At 36.1% G+C, this 17392-nt stretch overlaps 1 pseudogene; it reads right to left on the bottom strand.

The window, feature by feature from the left end:
* Positions 1-10748: 10748 nt before the first annotated feature.
* LOC149188661 (caffeoylshikimate esterase-like) lies at positions 10749-17293 on the bottom strand (annotated as a pseudogene).
* Positions 17294-17392: the final 99 nt, after the last annotated feature.

Below are 17392 nucleotides of genomic sequence, written 5' to 3'. Positions count from 1 at the left end.
CTTTTGCCCTATGTGTTCAAGCTCGTCCAACTAGTAGAAGCGAAGAAGGGGAAAATCCAAATGAGAAAACCTATGCCAGAGGTCTTATATGCTTCTCTAAAGGAGCAACCTCTTCTGCTCTCAATAAGTTGGGATCCCTCTTCTGCCCCAAAAATAAATAAGTGCCTATGCACAGTCCTCTTGAAAAATACAAAGGCAAAAGAAGAGAAAGGATTCCTACACAGATAGGTGAAGCATGCAACTCCACCATGGTACTAAATAGGCTCATTAGTAGTGGAGCAATGTGTGTTCCTGCATGACTCCACCGGGGTACTATCTAGGCATGCTCGCAGTGGAGAAACACCAGAGATGAAAACTCATACTTTGAAAATCTTCAACTCGCGAGCTAAACTACCCTTCCTGGATTTGAAACAATGAGATCTAAGTTTAACTTTTGATTGTGTTTGACTGAATTGGAAAAGGGTGAACCATTTATTTCCATGGGGTAAGTGGGGAAGATGGAGTAACCTACTCAGCGATTCAATACTCCCCGAAAAACCAAGGCCATGTGCTAGCAATGAACTGAAACAGAGAAGTTGGAGTTCTACCAATGTGTTGACAAGTGTTGTAGTGGCTAAAACCACCCTCCAAAAATTTGGCTTGCACCTAATTTCGGAGCCTCCCTTGGGAGTTTCGCTTAATGACTGCACACCCTCAAGTTCACTCCATGAGCCCTTGGGAGTCTTTTCATCTACCTTACTTGTTCATTTCACCCAAGTTTCTACATGTTGGTGTCTAAGTCATCCTTACGACCATGTTCTAGTTATGCTCAAAGTCTTTGCTTCGTGTGTACTTATTGTGTTCGCTATGAAAGCATCTGTCATGCTCACACACGGAGTCACATTAACTGTCTCACAAGCGTCGCCACGGTCGATCAACGATCAGTCACGAGTGTCACGCTTGTCGCTTGCACCGTTGGTCAGTCATGTTGAACATGTGTGTCTAGATGTTTCGAGTCGCTTCATCGTCAAGTCATATGAGTGTGAGTTTGCATGACCACCTATCCATCTTTCGATTGTTCACACACTTAGTCATTTTGTTGAAGTTCTGGCAACCGAACTCCCATCTAACAACCGGACCATCACCCCCTCATCGACTCGATTGAATGTCACCCTTGATATAAATACCCCCTCATTTGTACATGCAAAGGACTTTTCACCTCAGCTCCTTCCACATATCCAAGAGAGTCTATAATCTTTTCTTTGAGGAGTAAGTAGTGGCTCCAACACCTCGCTCACAGGATTAGTGATGTATGGTGTAACGATGTGTCTTAGAACTTTCACTTCATTCAGAATCCTGCTAACAGGTCAACACATTTTAACACATGTATTGTAATTGTTGTAAGACTAATCTTGAACACGTGTAATGCCTGTTGCTTTAACCTGTGTTCTACACTTGAACTATTTCACTTGTTCTAGTACATAATCTGTAAATGGAAATGTGTTGTATATGTTGTTAAGGTTGTCTTGCCCATGGTTTCTATCTCCCCACACATCAGACAGACCTTTCACATCAAGCTTGTTGTAACAACCATTGCACTTGTTCGGACTCATCCGTTAAGTGTTGTACGCGTTATCTTAGCTTGTGTGTTGTGACTGTCACATCCATGTGGACTGCTCCTCTGGAAGCTGTGCACGTACTGTTGTGTTGTGTGTTCCTAGCTGAGTTAAGACTTCATCCCAACCAACTTGGAACTCACTCTCACCCTCTCCCTTTACAGTGAAAGAACCATTAACACAAGTACACTAGCATTCACCAGGCATGCGAACCTCACTTCTCGAAGGCAAATCAAACCACTCTCTTGTGCTGACAAGCAAGAGTTGAGGCAAATCCTTAAGACAATGGCAATCGGGCCATCATACCAGATGGGACTCCCACACCCAACGGTGTGAGGTCTAGTTGGGATTTCATACCGGGTTGATCCCCTGAATGTTGGTGGGGCCAACACCATCAACACAAACTCTTTGAAAATCCTATTTTTCACGATCAATCCAATCATATTGATATCTGGTATCACCATCTTTGAGATTGTGCGCAGAGGTGGATTATGTTGTTGCAGTACATTCCGACAGAGGAACAAGATGTTGATATTTTGACAAAGGCCTTATCAAAAGGGAATTTTCGAGTTCCACAGCTGCAATATAGGGGCGGTTGATAATCCCTTTCTTACTCAAGCTTGAGAAAGCATATGTAGGGGAGTGTTGAAAATGCAGTAAGAAAATCTCAGTTTGACTTTGCCTTGGTCAAACTAGAGAAAATTTGAATTTATATTTTAGTGAAAATCCTAGAGGTAGTTAACCGAGGTGACATGGCACTTGTCACTTATTTAACCTAGTAAATTCGAGTTGGGGAAGCTTGAGTCCAATTCAGTATGTTTGATTTCTAATTTGTAGCAATCTATTTAAGTTAATTTGAGTTATTTTCAGTTTAACTAGTTCTAGCTGTCAGAAGACCTAGTGGAGGTCAAGTTGTGGAAGTGGAAGTTCAACCACACTCAGTGATCAACCAATTAACTGATCAATCAGCCCAAAATAATTGTTTCATGCAAAGAATTCGAGTTACCCAGTTAAGATGGAGATTCAAAAGAAGTGAACTATCATTTGTAGCATATTCCAATGTGTATAGGTGGTGCATGCAGTCAAAGGAAGGACCTAAGGAATTGCACAACTCCATGGTGGGAAATTCCAAAAAAATAGGGGCCAATTTCCCAAGGGAATAGTGCAAGGAAATATGAGCTTGGATGGCTTAAAAATTAGCTAATTTTTGGCCAGATTCAGTCAATCAGGCAAGGGGATAGACTATACACTTGCAGGTGGTTTTCAGGCTTGAGAAAGCACATGTATTTCATCTCTATTCTCTCATTAATGCAATAAAAATAGTAAGGGGTTTTGGGCAGTTTCTTTCCCCTAGATGAATCTTTTTGCATGTGTGATGTTTCCTTTTTCATGTCTATGATTCTTGTTCTAAATGGTGAATTAACTTCCGCATAGCAGTAGAGTAGCTTCAAGTCTTTTGAGTTAGTAAATTTCATGAGCAATATTGAATCTACACATTAATTTCTTTGAATATGAAACCAAATTAATATGACTACTCTAGTCTAGATAATACATCAAAGTTTTCCCTTGCACTCTTTAGTTGATGATAATGTTTTGGGAAGTTTTAGAAAGTACGATAAAGAGGTCTTCATTAAAATATATGCAACTTCCAAGTGACAAAGAATTTGTATCTTATGCTAGAAATTGGTAAGGAATTAAATTTTCAAGGTCAAAAGCAATAAAAGAGATATGGTAGCCTATAGATATAATTAAATCCCTTAATTGATTAGTTGTCTCTTTGTGATATAGGTTATTGCCATTTTTCACTTATTGAGTATAGGCTATTAGAATCAATGAAAGTATCAAGTGAGCTCTTAAGACTACAATTTATATTCATTATTTCTCTATAATTTCTCTCATGTTCATTTTTTCTTAATATGGTTCTTGATACATATGTTCCATGAATTGTTTAATAATGAATTTAAGCTATATTTTACTTCTTCGTATTACAACTAAATGATGTAGACCTTGCCTATATTTTTATTAGGCCCCTCATCCTTTTAATTATTTTTGTTAAATACATAACTAAAATTTACTAGAGGCCTTGAATACTTCTTTATCAAATTTGGTTATATTGTTAAGTATTTATTTTTAAAATATATTTCAAATTTGTAATTACAATTAAAGGTAGTGTTTATGAGAGCTTGCATATGGATTTCAAGTTATTAGAAACCATTTGTAGGTCCCTTTAAATCATCTAATGCAAGTAAACTGATGCTTTTATTTTTTGCTAGTGAAGAAGTCAACAAACTTTAGAGACACAACTTATACTAACCTGAGGTTGATTAAATGAAACACATAATTGAATTTCTCTAATATAACTTAACTTTATTATGAATCAACTAACAATTTTTCAGTGTTTCACGGGAATCCATCCATGAGGTTGGGGAACATGCTCCCCTTGTTTCCCATGATCCCCAGATGGGGGGATGTCTAGGGAAACATTTCCCTAGTCCCCATTAGGGTAAACTTGGGAAAACATACGATGAATTTTTTCCCATTATAGGTTTTTATGGGAATCCTTCCTAAAAAATGGTTGGGCATCACCCTCTAACGGGGGATGTCATCGTATCCCCATGGCAATGATTCTATCTCTTCACCCCCTTTATAGGAATTCATAGGTAAAAAACTGATTTATTTGAGGATCTTTAGAGCTAGGGTTTTTTCAATAAAGATCAATGAAAATTTTTCAAAAGGGGTTGGATTTTGCAAAATGTTCACGCAAATGATTGTGGGTAGTGTGATCACATAGGATTTGGCTAAACACTAGCTTTGGAGCTTACGAAACTCATTTATACCAATTAGTTTGGTTTTATACCCCAAAAGAAAATTGACAATGTGACCTTAGATGGCTCTTAGAAGTGAGTTGCAACTCACAATAAACTTCAAGTTGGGACTCTAATGGGAAAATCATTGATTTTATTGGACCCTTGGAACCAAGTTACAACTAGGGACACCCTCCTCCTAGACTCCATATGTTAAAAATTGATTTATTTGAGGTTCTGTATAGATATGGTTTTATTCAGTAAAGATTAACGCAAATTTTGCACATAGGGTTGGTTTTTGAAAAAGACTTCCATAAATGATCATAGGTAGTGTAATCACATGGGCTTGGCCAAACATAAAAGTTGGAACTTATGAAACTTGTTTATGCTACTTAGTTTGGTTTTTATACCACTAGACAAAATTCACAATATGTCCCTAATGTGCTCTTGGAAGTGAGATGCGACTCTCCATAGAATTTAAACTAGGATTCAGATGGGAAAACCATTGATTCTGTTGGAAGTTTGACATTGAGTTACAGATAGGGTTACCCCCTTCCTAGGACTCCATAGGTCTAAAATCGATTTATTTGAGGATATTAAGAGTTATGGTTTTGTTTAGTAAAGATCAATGCAAATTTTCTTGTATCATGTTCATGTATAAATCCCCCTTTTGCACCCATCCATGTGTCTACTCCTATATGAGCTGATATTGTTGCTCATACACTAAGGAATAACTTGGTTGTTCATGGGGCCAAAAATTTGTGATCTAAATTTTCTCACTAACAGTGTCATAAATGGGATGACTATCAAAATTAGCATAACTTATATCCCATTTGCACCATTCAACATAGAAAAATATATCAATAGTTTCAATCTCTTCATAACTGCCATCCTCTTCAAGAGTATTCCCTTTTGTTGAATTCTCATCTTCCAAGTCACTAATAGATGTGTCATGAAGATCAAGTGCTTAGAAAGGAGTGTAGCTAGTTGAACTTGCGCTTTCATCTAGAGGAAGGCACATGGGTTCTTGAATTATCATGTCCTCATGGTTCTCCTCACATCCTTTTTCTTCAATTAGTTCTTGATTTTTGATGGGAAAACAAGGAGGTTATTCTTCATATGTACAAATAAAGATGTCTTCTTTTAATTCCATCACCTTGTCCTTCTCAATGAGATGAGACTCTCCATTCAATTTCGTTGCAAGGATTTCTTGATTTTATTCTTCAATAAAATCATGTCTATGACTATTGTCCAGATCATGCAATAAAGGTCTAAGAGACGAGATGAAGCTTGACTCTCCTCATGGAAATCGTCTTCTACTTCATTGACTTCCCAAAAAAGACTAGGGTCCACTCCTAGAGCTTTTTGTTCCAAATGTACTCCTATTACTTTGATAATGGGAATCCAATTCAATGAATCTTGATCCCATCTTGCAGAAAATGCTTCCCAAAATTTTGCATTGGAGGGAAACATGAATTTTCCAAGGCCTTTGTATCAAATCCATGTAGGTCCTTCCAAACCTACTGTAAATTTGGAAGGTTCCAAGATGGAGGCAATAATGAGGTGAAGGCAATAGGTCAAGCATGGTCGCAAGATTGGCATGTATGGTGAAGGCAAGAAACATTATGACAACATCTAGCAAGACATTGAAGATGATAGCCATAGAAGACCAAAAACAAACAATTATAAGAGTGGGGACCCCCCAATAAGGGCATTTTCATGCCTTTTGAATGAGCTAATTTCAAGCACTTGTAGAATTAAAAAAATTGATTTGTTTGGTTAAATTGTGTTATTTATTAACATAAATTTTAGATGGTTATGAAATCAAGGTTATTCAAATTTTAGATGCTCATCAAACCCAAGGTATTTGAGTTTAATTTGAAAATGCCACTTGTTTTTTTCATAATTGTATTGAGTGAGCTATTTTAATTGGTCTAACGATGAAAGAATGCATTTATTTCTTATGTCCATTTCGTAGAGGTTATGGAGTTTTTTCATAACTGCATTTAGCGAGCTCTTTGCATTGCATCTAATCTAAGGATTCAGAATATGTGATTACTCCTTGGAGGACAAATTTGAATTGGGAAGGGGACAAGGGTGCTAAGAAATCAAGCCCTACTATATAGAGAGGGTCTCATATGTAAATTTAACATATCAATTTTGTTTAATGATTAGGCACTCAAGTTATGTGGAAAGAGGGTCTCATATATCAATTTGAACTAATGCTTAAGAACATATTTAAATAGAGAAGGTTTCATACATCAATTTGACTATTACATGGATACGTGTGTTTACTTTGGAATAGAACTTCTAAATTTTTAATTTAATTAATTTAATGGCATCCATAGAATATTTTTAGTTTTCAGGATAGAAACATGTTACATGTTTTTTTTAAATGTACACATGTTTAGCTTGAATATATTAATTCATTTTATAACTAGTATCACTATATAAATTAAATGGTTGATAAATGCATGTAGACATGATTCAACATGTTTATCTCATTATACATCTCACATTAGCCAAATTTACAAATCATAAAGCTTAACTAAATTATAACTTTACTTTATATTGTTATTATAATTATCAATTAGATTAATAAGAATAATTTAAAATAAAGTCATAATTTTATAATTTAAAAATAAAATTAATAATGTAAAATATAATATAACAAATAAAATAAAATTAATAATGTAAAATATAATATAACTCAAAATAAATTATGTCTATTTTTTAACCATTTAATTTATATAACTATCATAGTATTTAAAATTTTAATTAAAATAAATATATATCTATTTGAATTAATGTTTAATATATATATATATATATATATGAATCAACCTTATAATGAATGTTATTGATTTAGCCATATTCATATTTATATTTATATTAATATCAATATCACAATAAAAATATGTTAATAGTAAAAAATTCCAGGCAAAAGTAAAAGAATATAACAAATTGGAAAAATAATACATAGCGAGGGAAGTAAACTTTCAACGTTGTCGTTCTGAATCATCGAACATTGGAATCTTGTAACATAAAAACTTGACATTATTACTTGGCAACAGTCTATATTGACAATGATATAAAGTCTAACATTTATTTCCCAAAGAACAAATGATACAGAGATAAGCATGCTTCAAATTTACAAGATTAGGGGAGTTTTAAATTAAAAATGATAACAATACTTTCTTGGATATCTATTTTCTAAAAATTTAATAACATGGTATAAATTAATAATTAAAATTAAACTTATTAATTCACTTATATATTATAATTATTAGAAAATATAAACATTATTTTTAAAGTACATAGTAGTTGTGTTGTGTTGACCTATTATTATTCTTTATAAATATCAATATTTACATAGATTTTATAGATAATTTTGTTGGTCTTATTCAAACCGGGTTTATTGATTTGAGTTAATTGATCAAGACATACATTCCACAAAATACCCAAGTTAGCCGACCATAGCCTCGGGGGCTAGGGATGTAAAAAAACCATCAAAATCAACAAAACTCTAAAGGACATTTCAGTCATGACAAGTGATGGAAGCAGGATTATCTAACCCAATCCCCGGTTGGGGGAGGGTGGTAAAAGCAGTCAACATGTTGTTCCAGGTGGACCAGCCAAGCTTCCAATTGTTCCAGTTTTTCTAGGAGGGGGCCCACACCACCACTACATGTTCCCGCAGGTGACACTGAAAGTATTGAATCCGGGTCAAAACCGCCATCAAGGCCTCGTGTTCCTCTCGACGATTCTTCTCGAAGATCTTGAGTTGAGCTTTTGCAGACTGTCGTGGAGGAATTGGAGCAGCATGAGGGAGTTTTCCACCCCTCCTTTGCAACAGATGCGGCCTCTACGAGAGCCCGAAGCACACATGTCCCCATTCCTTGCCGAAAATGTAGATTGGGGTACCTTGGCTTGACGACATCCTCTCAGGGTCGCCTCAGAGGCCTTTATATTGTCATAGAGGGTCAAGAGAGAACTCTGTCTAGGGGCCATGTAGGATGGTGTCCAAAAATAACCACCAAAGAACACAATACACTCAAGATCCCCCTACACCACCCAATTCAAATAGGTGGTGGCACCTCCTGCTCGAGCAAACCACCTCCCTGTCAACACCACGCCAACAATGAGGTGAAGTATTTTACACTGATGCCCACACTAGATAGGCCTATCTAGTAAATCCATAGTCCGATGTTACAGACCTCCACCAAACTGTACTGAGCCACTACAATTCTAACTGACACTCTTGAATTCCACACGCGTAAACCAAACCCCCCAATAGAAGACCTTGAAGCCTATCACCCAAAATCACCCCTACAGTGGCCACAATCACAATAACATAATCTCGAAATAGAAACGAGGGTGAGGAGCCGAGCTCAAAATGAGGATGCCACCCTCTGTTCTAGCGCAACAGTTTGTTGGTTCTTTGCTCCTTCTAACACCACTAATTAACACGTTTGAGGAACCAAAATAATAGGCATACGGCAGCCAAAATGAACTTCTGAACCACACCAGACACCATAGATATATTGATTTAACTTGAGGTTCCGGTGGACGCCAAAGAGATTATAAAGTGGGACAAGGAGTGGAGATACTTCCAGAAGTTTTTCCGAGCGTCTCCTCTCCAATTACTAGCAGGGTCACACCCAGGGTTAGAATTTCACAATAGACTCATCGTCAAATGTGAAAGTTTTCACATTTCTAACCTATTTTCATAATTTCAACAAAAAATAATGATAGTCTTGTAAAATTTCAAGTTGTATTTGATAGACAAATCACCCCGTGATAAACAATTTGCCCATCCCTAGTCACACTTGGCCTCCCCATTCGACCTCCCACAGCATGTAGATGGTGGGTGGTGGGACTTTGTACACACTGTGGTGCATCCCTAGTCACACTTGGCCTCCCCATTCGACCTCCCACAGCATCCAGATGGTGGGTGGTGGGACTTTGTACACACTGTGGTGCTCAACTTCTCCACATCAGAAACAAAATATCGCCAAAAACACCCATGATATGGCATATCTAATACCTAAACCGTTTACATCGGCTTGAATGCCCTCGTCCGCTGATGCTTTTCCTCGCACAAACAAACTCGCTCAATTACTTCCATACCCCTAGGACAGTTGTCCTCCCACTTGCATTTTTATTCTTGAAAAATGTCTGGCACAGCTCCCGACCATCTTAGAGTTCGCACCCCATCGACAAACTAGTGCCATTGTTTAAACTTATTTATTTCAAGATATTATAATCATTTAGAAAATATAGACATTGTTTTTAAAGCAGTAGCACTTGTTTTGAGATACTATCGCCATGGTTTAAATTTATTAATTCACTTATTTATTACAATTATTATAATCATTAGAAAATATAAACATGATTTTTAAACCGGGCAGCAGCTGTTTTGAATACTACCGTCCTTGTTTAAATACCCATTCTACTTTGTAAACATTTTGGTTTCATAAAGGTGAGTGGACCTTGCATTTCTTTCAGTATTTTTATAATGTACTGTCACACTAAATTAAACCCCTTAAGAAGCGGATCTATGCCCAATTACAACTTGTACATATAAAAATCGATAATAATTTGACTTCTATTCTTCGTAGACTACTTTTCACTGAAAAATGATACCAATATTGCTTTTGTGTTAGATATAACATTTTCATAAGCTCTGGTTTATAATAATTTACACTACCATCTTACAACAGCCTAGAAGTGCCATTAAAAGAGCCTAGAAGTGTCTTCCCCCATTAAAAGAGAAGATATTTAAAGGGTAGATCCCACAGAAGTGGCAAGATGTTCAGTTCCTGAAACAAATACGTTGAGTTCCCCGCAAAACCTTTAACTCTACGCTGTTTCAGTCAGAGACATGCCTACAGCGGCTGTGATTAAACTATTAAGTGGATGGGATCATTCTTTCTACGATACTCTTACTCTGACTTTGTTTTCCATTTTTTTCTCACACAGTTATAATTCAATTCAGATTGTGTAGTTTGTATCAGTAAAAACGTAAATAGTAAGTACTAACTAATAAATTAATGTTCACTATTTTATTTTATTTGGATGGGTATTAAATAAGGAAAATAATATTTACTAGACAAAATGAAAATTCTAATTATTCTAAAATTAGTATAACAAAAAACTAGAACACCCCTCAATTTTGATAACTTAAATATCCTTACACCACCCCTCCTAACACATATATTAATAGATTCTTTTATCTTAAAACTAACTAACAAAAGCTATGAAAGCTATGAAATGTATCATTAGTATCTCATATTTGCCCAATAATAAAAGCATTGTACATTATTCATTTAATAAGATCTGTGTACAAGTTGTCATTGGCAAGCTTTCATTCCCTTTCGGATGCTGCTGCTTTCATCACTCCAGATTCCGCATCCGTTCCCAATTCGGGGTCTTCAAGGCACCGGGCTCCACTTCTAATGCCTACCCACGCAACGATGTCCGAGAATACCAATTCAATGTGCCCCGAAGGTTCTCCATAAGTGAATCCATGCCACATATCGGGATACAGTTTCAGAGTCTTGTCTGTGCTTTTGGCAGAAGCATACAGTAATTTGCTCACAGATGGGTCTGTCACTTTATCGGCTTCACCATGAACAATCAGAAAAGGCAAGCTCACCTGCGTCATATAATTCATTATGACCGTGGCAACCCATTTAGTTAAGGGGTTTATTAAAGGTAGCCGCAGAAAATTTGCACGTTGAATTAAATGTTCGAATACGGTACCTCGTCCAGCCGTTTCTCTATGTCCATACTGACGATGAGAAGCTCGTGAGCCGTTTTTAAACGAGGTTGACCTTGATAAACATACAGATTTGCTCGAATCTGTAAAAAGAGACAAACCATGAAAACTAATAAAAATTCCTACAAATTGATTACAATTCACAAACATGAAACAAATCAGTGATACAATTCATTACCTTGTGTCTCTTTTCTGGGTCCTTGAAACCAATGTCTACAATATCCTCAATAGGTACAAGCTTCCATGTTGGAAATATAGCAATTAACTCCTTCGATACGCTAATAACCAAATCGTGAGGCTTTAATTCTTCTGCTATTTGTAACAAGGTCCGCAAGTGGCGGTAGTCCCTGCCGGGCTTGAAATCAAATAATAAACTAATTCCATGTTTGGAATTGATGAAAAGAGACGTGGTAGCACTAGTAAGGCTATAATCAATTATACTTGCTCGGGTCGTTAAGAATAAGAGAATGACCTCCAAATATCAGTAGTGTGATTTGTAACTAAAGAAAATTCTCAAGGCTCACTACAGCCGGTATCAGAAACCACCGCTAGTATTCCTCATTTGATAGGAGTGCAGTGATGTTGAATAGCGTATCTTGGATAGCATTGTGATCAGTCTCAGCTCCTTGCCAGTATCAGAAACCACCTCTAGTATCCCTCATTTGATAGGAGTGCAATGATGTTGAATAGTGTATCTTGCACAGCATTATGATCAGTCTCAGCTCCTTTGTTGTATAATTGTTGACATAGATTTAGTTATTTGGACAGTTGGCCAGACATAACTGCGCTCTAGTAAGTTTGCTGCCTAAACATATCCTTTAGAAGTTTGATTAACCATGTCAGCAAACTTGTCAAGCAATGCCCCACCTTCCAAAGGAACACCTTACCTCCCATGCATTCTCGTTCTTAGTTTATAATTAGTATGATTGGAAGTGAGGCCATCTGCTACACTCAGGTCTCCCTTGCTTGAAGCATCAAACTTGTTGCTTTCACATTGTTTGTCGGCATGCCCTTCCACACATAAAGATTCAGGGAAGATTGCTGTTGCAAAGCCCTAAAAAGCTTTCTTGGTGAAGTAAAAAGATTGAAACCCTCAATTGTCAATGGGGATGTCGACATCTGAAAATATGGGCATCATTAAAACTTTGAACTCTCCAAAATAAAATTTTGATTAAAAACAGTGCCAACATCGTAGAACAAATTAATCCCAAACCAAAGCTTGCATTAAAAATGGACAATAATGACAAAGAAAGAAACGACCATGAACGAGTTAATTTAAAACCAATGCAATTGGGCCGTTAGTTTCTTAACAGTGAAATTTGTTCCATCTAAGAGCATCCTTCCAAAAATTTGCCAAAATCATCACTGTAGCATCAATTTATTTATTAGAAATGTGGACTACGAATTTAATAAACTAAATTTCCATAAACAAACGCCTACTTTGTAAGAATGACAGGTGGTGGAAAATAGTTTTAATTATAATTTATAATTCATTAAATCAGAGGTTAAACAATCTTATTATTACTTTTTTTATTCTAATGACTTTTTTAATTCTAATTGGAAGTGATACACGTACTCCACATGCATCCTTGTGAGTGTCGCTTGTTTCAAATTTTTTCTGGAAAGTTCTCACTTCGTTTGTTCAGTTTCGTTTCTCTGTTCAACACGCTAGCCATGGTGATCAGTGAGAACTTTATTACCAAAAATTGTTCAACACTTGTCGTTGCTCAGGGTTTGCTTGGGATAGACAGCGATGACGGAAATGTCCCACGAGTCCTGATACAGTGTCGCATGAGCTCTGGTGGCAGAAGTGTCTCGTGAGTCATGATACTCGAAGCATATGATGTTCACCCAGTCCAAATTGTGGGAAATGGAGGTCATAGTGTACGACCTCTTGTCGGTGGCTAGGAGGAAATATTGCGCAAAATAGACAGTTGCGGTGAGGAGGAGTCGAGGGCAATGCCATTCCCTGGCTTCCAGTTTAATGGCATGCCTCCATTCAACGAAGACACTGCCCAAGTTTTGCATCTCCATCGCATCTTTGGGAATCTCTGAGTCGAGGTCGAGGCCGTGAAAACTGTATTTCTTGTCCTGTCTATTGCGATAGCTGAATTTATGAACACCTTGCACCGGAAAGAATTTTTGGCCATTAAAGCAAAGGCGGTATCATTTGATCCCTCACCGCCTATAGAAATAAGTGTCTTGAGAAAGGGGCTTTTCTTATGCAAAGTTAGGGTGAATTCTACAGGTTCAGCAGTGGCAGGCAATTCCCCCTGGAATGTCTAGTTGTTTAAGTTTATTGTTGGAAATTTCCAGTGTGGAACGAGCCTAGAGAACTACACAAACATTTCTAGATGGTACTCGTAGATCGCAAGAAAATTTGGTGATGGCAGTAATCACAAAAATTTTGTTGGTGAACAGTCTCTGACTGATTGGCTGCAGAGGGTAAAGAAGGAGCAGAAGAAGAAGAATGCTAGCCATGGCGAGAATACCATCGTGCTTCCTTCTGTTGGTCATGGGGTTTGCTTTGTTGTATTTTCAAGGATTTCATAAAATCAAAGATCAGTGGTTGTCAAATGACATAATCAGTGAGAAAAACGTAGAAATTGAGACACTACAGGAACAATTACAGGTGCCGAAATCCTTTCTTTTTTCTTTTCATCTTCTGAGTGTACTGCGGTATTGTCCTCAGTAATACAATCATTCATAATATTGCAAACACCATTAAGTATTCAGAAATTTAGTTTAAGCATACCTTGGAAATTTCATCTTTTGTCCTACACATTTTAAATATGAAATATTTCCACAAATATAATGTGTTTAATTTTCTTGGGGTGTGTATACACAAGAAGGCATTATTATGATTAAGATTTCAGGATTAATTAAAAAAGGTGGAAACCACAGCTAAAATTCCATCTGAATACCCCTACTGGCCATGAGAGATCTGGCTCACTTGTGCCATAAAGGCTCTCGGGGGGAAAACCATTGACATAAGAAGTTTAGCTCAGCTACGCTGTAGTGATAAAGTATTTCCAAGGTATCTTCTTTGTCTATGATCAGTAATCTGTAGTGCTCAAGTGATTGCTTAGTGATTTTTCAAATGGAGTAATATACATATTATAGAACTTGTATACCAGAATGTAAGAAGAAACCTCAATAAAGCATGAATATTTGAATAGTTTACATGCCTAATAAATATTGTCCTCTAAACAACTAGGTAGTTATAAGTAACGCGTTTTAAAACATCAAAGCAAGTCCAATTCACTAGCGTAGAAACTAGATGGGAGTAGATATAGATACGAGTCGTGCAACTCTCAGCACATAACTAAAAAATAATTGCATCATAAATTGAGCACAAAACCAACAACCAGATGCTACCAAAATGTTTCAAGGATGATGAGTCTCTGTAATGATTTTTATGGTTATCAAATTGAAAATTGTAATTGGAAAAATGTACTTTTTCTTTTGAAATATGAATAGATAATGTAAAGATAATGTAAGGATTGATAATTAATATTTACCTTTGGAATATGAATAGAAAATATAAAGATTGTTTAATGATATTTACCTGTGATGTGATGCAGGTTAAGAATCACGAGATCTTCAAAAATCACGACAATTTACAAATTTTCATTTGTAGAACCATTGTTGGCTTCTTTTTCTAAAAAATCACTCTGCAAGTCCCTAGAGGGCATGGCTGTCAAAATCACTCCACAAGTTTCTGGAGGGCATGCCAATTCTCTATGCTCCACAAGTTTCTAGAAGCCATGCCAATTCTCTACGCTATGGAGCTGCGAGAGGAATTAAGAGGAGGTGGGAAGATATTGCGTGGAACGAAGAGAGAGTAGGAGATAGAAGAGGTGACAAGTGGCAAGAAGAAGTTGCAGGTGACGTGTTGCTGGAAGTGGTGGCTTTGGATATTGAACAATGCGTTTTAGTTTTAAAAACTTTGTATAAAATAGTTTACTTGCCCCAACCTTCCTAGTTTGCATAAAATAACTTGCTTGCTCACACATTTGTTTTGAAAAACTTATGATAAAATAACTTGCCCTCACTGAAATAACATTGGGGCACGTGAGGTCGGCAATAAGAGGTCCAAACAAAAACATTGGACAAAAATTTGTTGAGAAAAACATTTTATTTAAAACATTGGTTTAAACTTGAAATGTACCAAATATATTAATCGGTCAAAGTGATTTAATAGCTGGTCAACGCTGGAGCAACCGCTAATAATCCGTGCTATGCCAGAGGCAGGTACTAATAAGTATAAACCAAGTGAGAGGACACATAAAGATTCAGTCATGGAATGTGAAATGCCATACAAATGATACCTTGCACATAAGGGCAACCAAAATAGCTCCACTCCAATAGTTAGGCTGTTTTCTATGGATGAGAAGTGCCACTGCTCCTCCCATTGAGTCTCCGTAAAGGAACCTTGCTTTCTTTTTATACGCAGCCTGTTCTGCAATGTAATTATCATATTTTCTTATTATTTTAACTACACAATTTGATTCTTTCTGTAAATATTAATGTTGATTTACATGTATATTATTATTTTAATTAGACAATTTGATTCTTTCGGTAAATATTAATGTTGATTTACATATATGTTAGTTAGTTTTAATTAACTTTAATACTTGTATGTGGTGTATCTTGTATGTGGTATATATGCATATTAATATAGCATAAAGTATACTGACTTAATATACTGGATGAAGCACATTCATTCTTATTTTCAACATATTTCTTATAGAACGCTCTTTTCAACCTAACTTTTATGCACACATTTTCCTGAAGCTTGCTTTCCAAAAAAAAGTGACCGGAACACTTGGGATCATCCACTATACCTCATACATACAAGACTACAGGGTTGATTCTAGCGGCGGTTTTCACAGTTCCTAATTGCTTTGATTTTAGATTTTGACGTTAAGAGAGATTATATACTTTGCTTTTTTGAAGGATGGGATTTTTTTAACTACAAACTTCTTAATATTTTTTGAATAGAACGTGGTAGGTTTTTTGGTTTTTGAACCATTATGCTACTGGCAAGCGATAGTGTTGAAAGGTCAAGGTCTGTTTTTATGCAAGATTCAGGATGATTAGAAAACACTAAGATTTAAGTATATGTATTTTTTTTAATATATAAAAATTAGCTTATTTTTTCAGAGTATAATATAAAATAGATTTAGCTTTAGTTAATTGTAATTCTTCAAAACAATTAAACTTAACTACTTTATATATTGATTCTCTCATCAATATTGAAATACAAAATTCATTTTCTTACCACTTTTTTTCAATTCTGACAAGTTTCTATCATTATTCTCCCACTAAATCCTTACCTTGTGAGTTCTAATATACAATTAATTACCCTAACATTTAAATGTCACATACATAAAAAATCCCAATAATACATACCAGAGACCCTCCTAAAAAAGGTTGTACAATCCGTTACAAGTTCATCGAAGTTTTTTATGTAACAACGTGTTCCAACAGATTTGGCATGTCCTTCACAATCTATACCAAATACTGCGTACCCGGCATTTGCAAGCCTCACTTCTGTGTCTGATAATAGGTGCAAATGGGTTGATTAGTTCTGAAGATAAATTAATACGAAATTTCTGTTGACAGAGATACAACCAAATAATTATTGATTTATTAAAATACATGAAACCAAGATAACCAAGGATGGACCCAGTCCAAGTACCTTCCATAAAAATGCTGCACTCCATACCATATCCTGCCTGAAATTCTCAACAAATTTAACAAACTCCCAAATCTATAAAATCGTGATAAATGTTCCATTATGAAGTGGACTCTGCACAGCGAATTGAAAGGGTATTCGATCTTGACCATGACAGAGACATACAAGGGCTTTGGCTTCCCTGTCTGCGGGAACCCATCTGCAAGTAAATAACTTCACTCCTAAGGAACTAATAATGAACTCCTACATAAGGATTTAAGTTAAAGAACATCAGTCATGGAAATTTATGAGCATCAGGAAATTTAATTTAAAGAACGTCAGTTATTTGTGATTATTATGGTAATTTTCTATTATTCACCTCTTCATATCTGACATTATTGAGCTACTCCCCATTGAGCTGCTCCCCTGACATGTCGACAGGCACCTGAAAAGAAAATCCAGCAGATTGAGAAATTGTTTAACAAAAGTTCTGCGCTACTGTCAACCGAATATTTTTTGAACTGTATAAGCA

Source organism: Pinus tabuliformis, chromosome 3_1 (genome assembly GCF_031772625.1).
Source record: "Pinus tabuliformis cultivar Carrire ecotype Pingquan chromosome 3_1, CPIR1, whole genome shotgun sequence".
Lineage (NCBI taxonomy): Eukaryota > Viridiplantae > Streptophyta > Pinopsida > Pinales > Pinaceae > Pinus > Pinus tabuliformis.
Note: the sequence above shows the minus strand (reverse complement) of the source record. Positions and strands in the feature narration are given on the sequence as shown.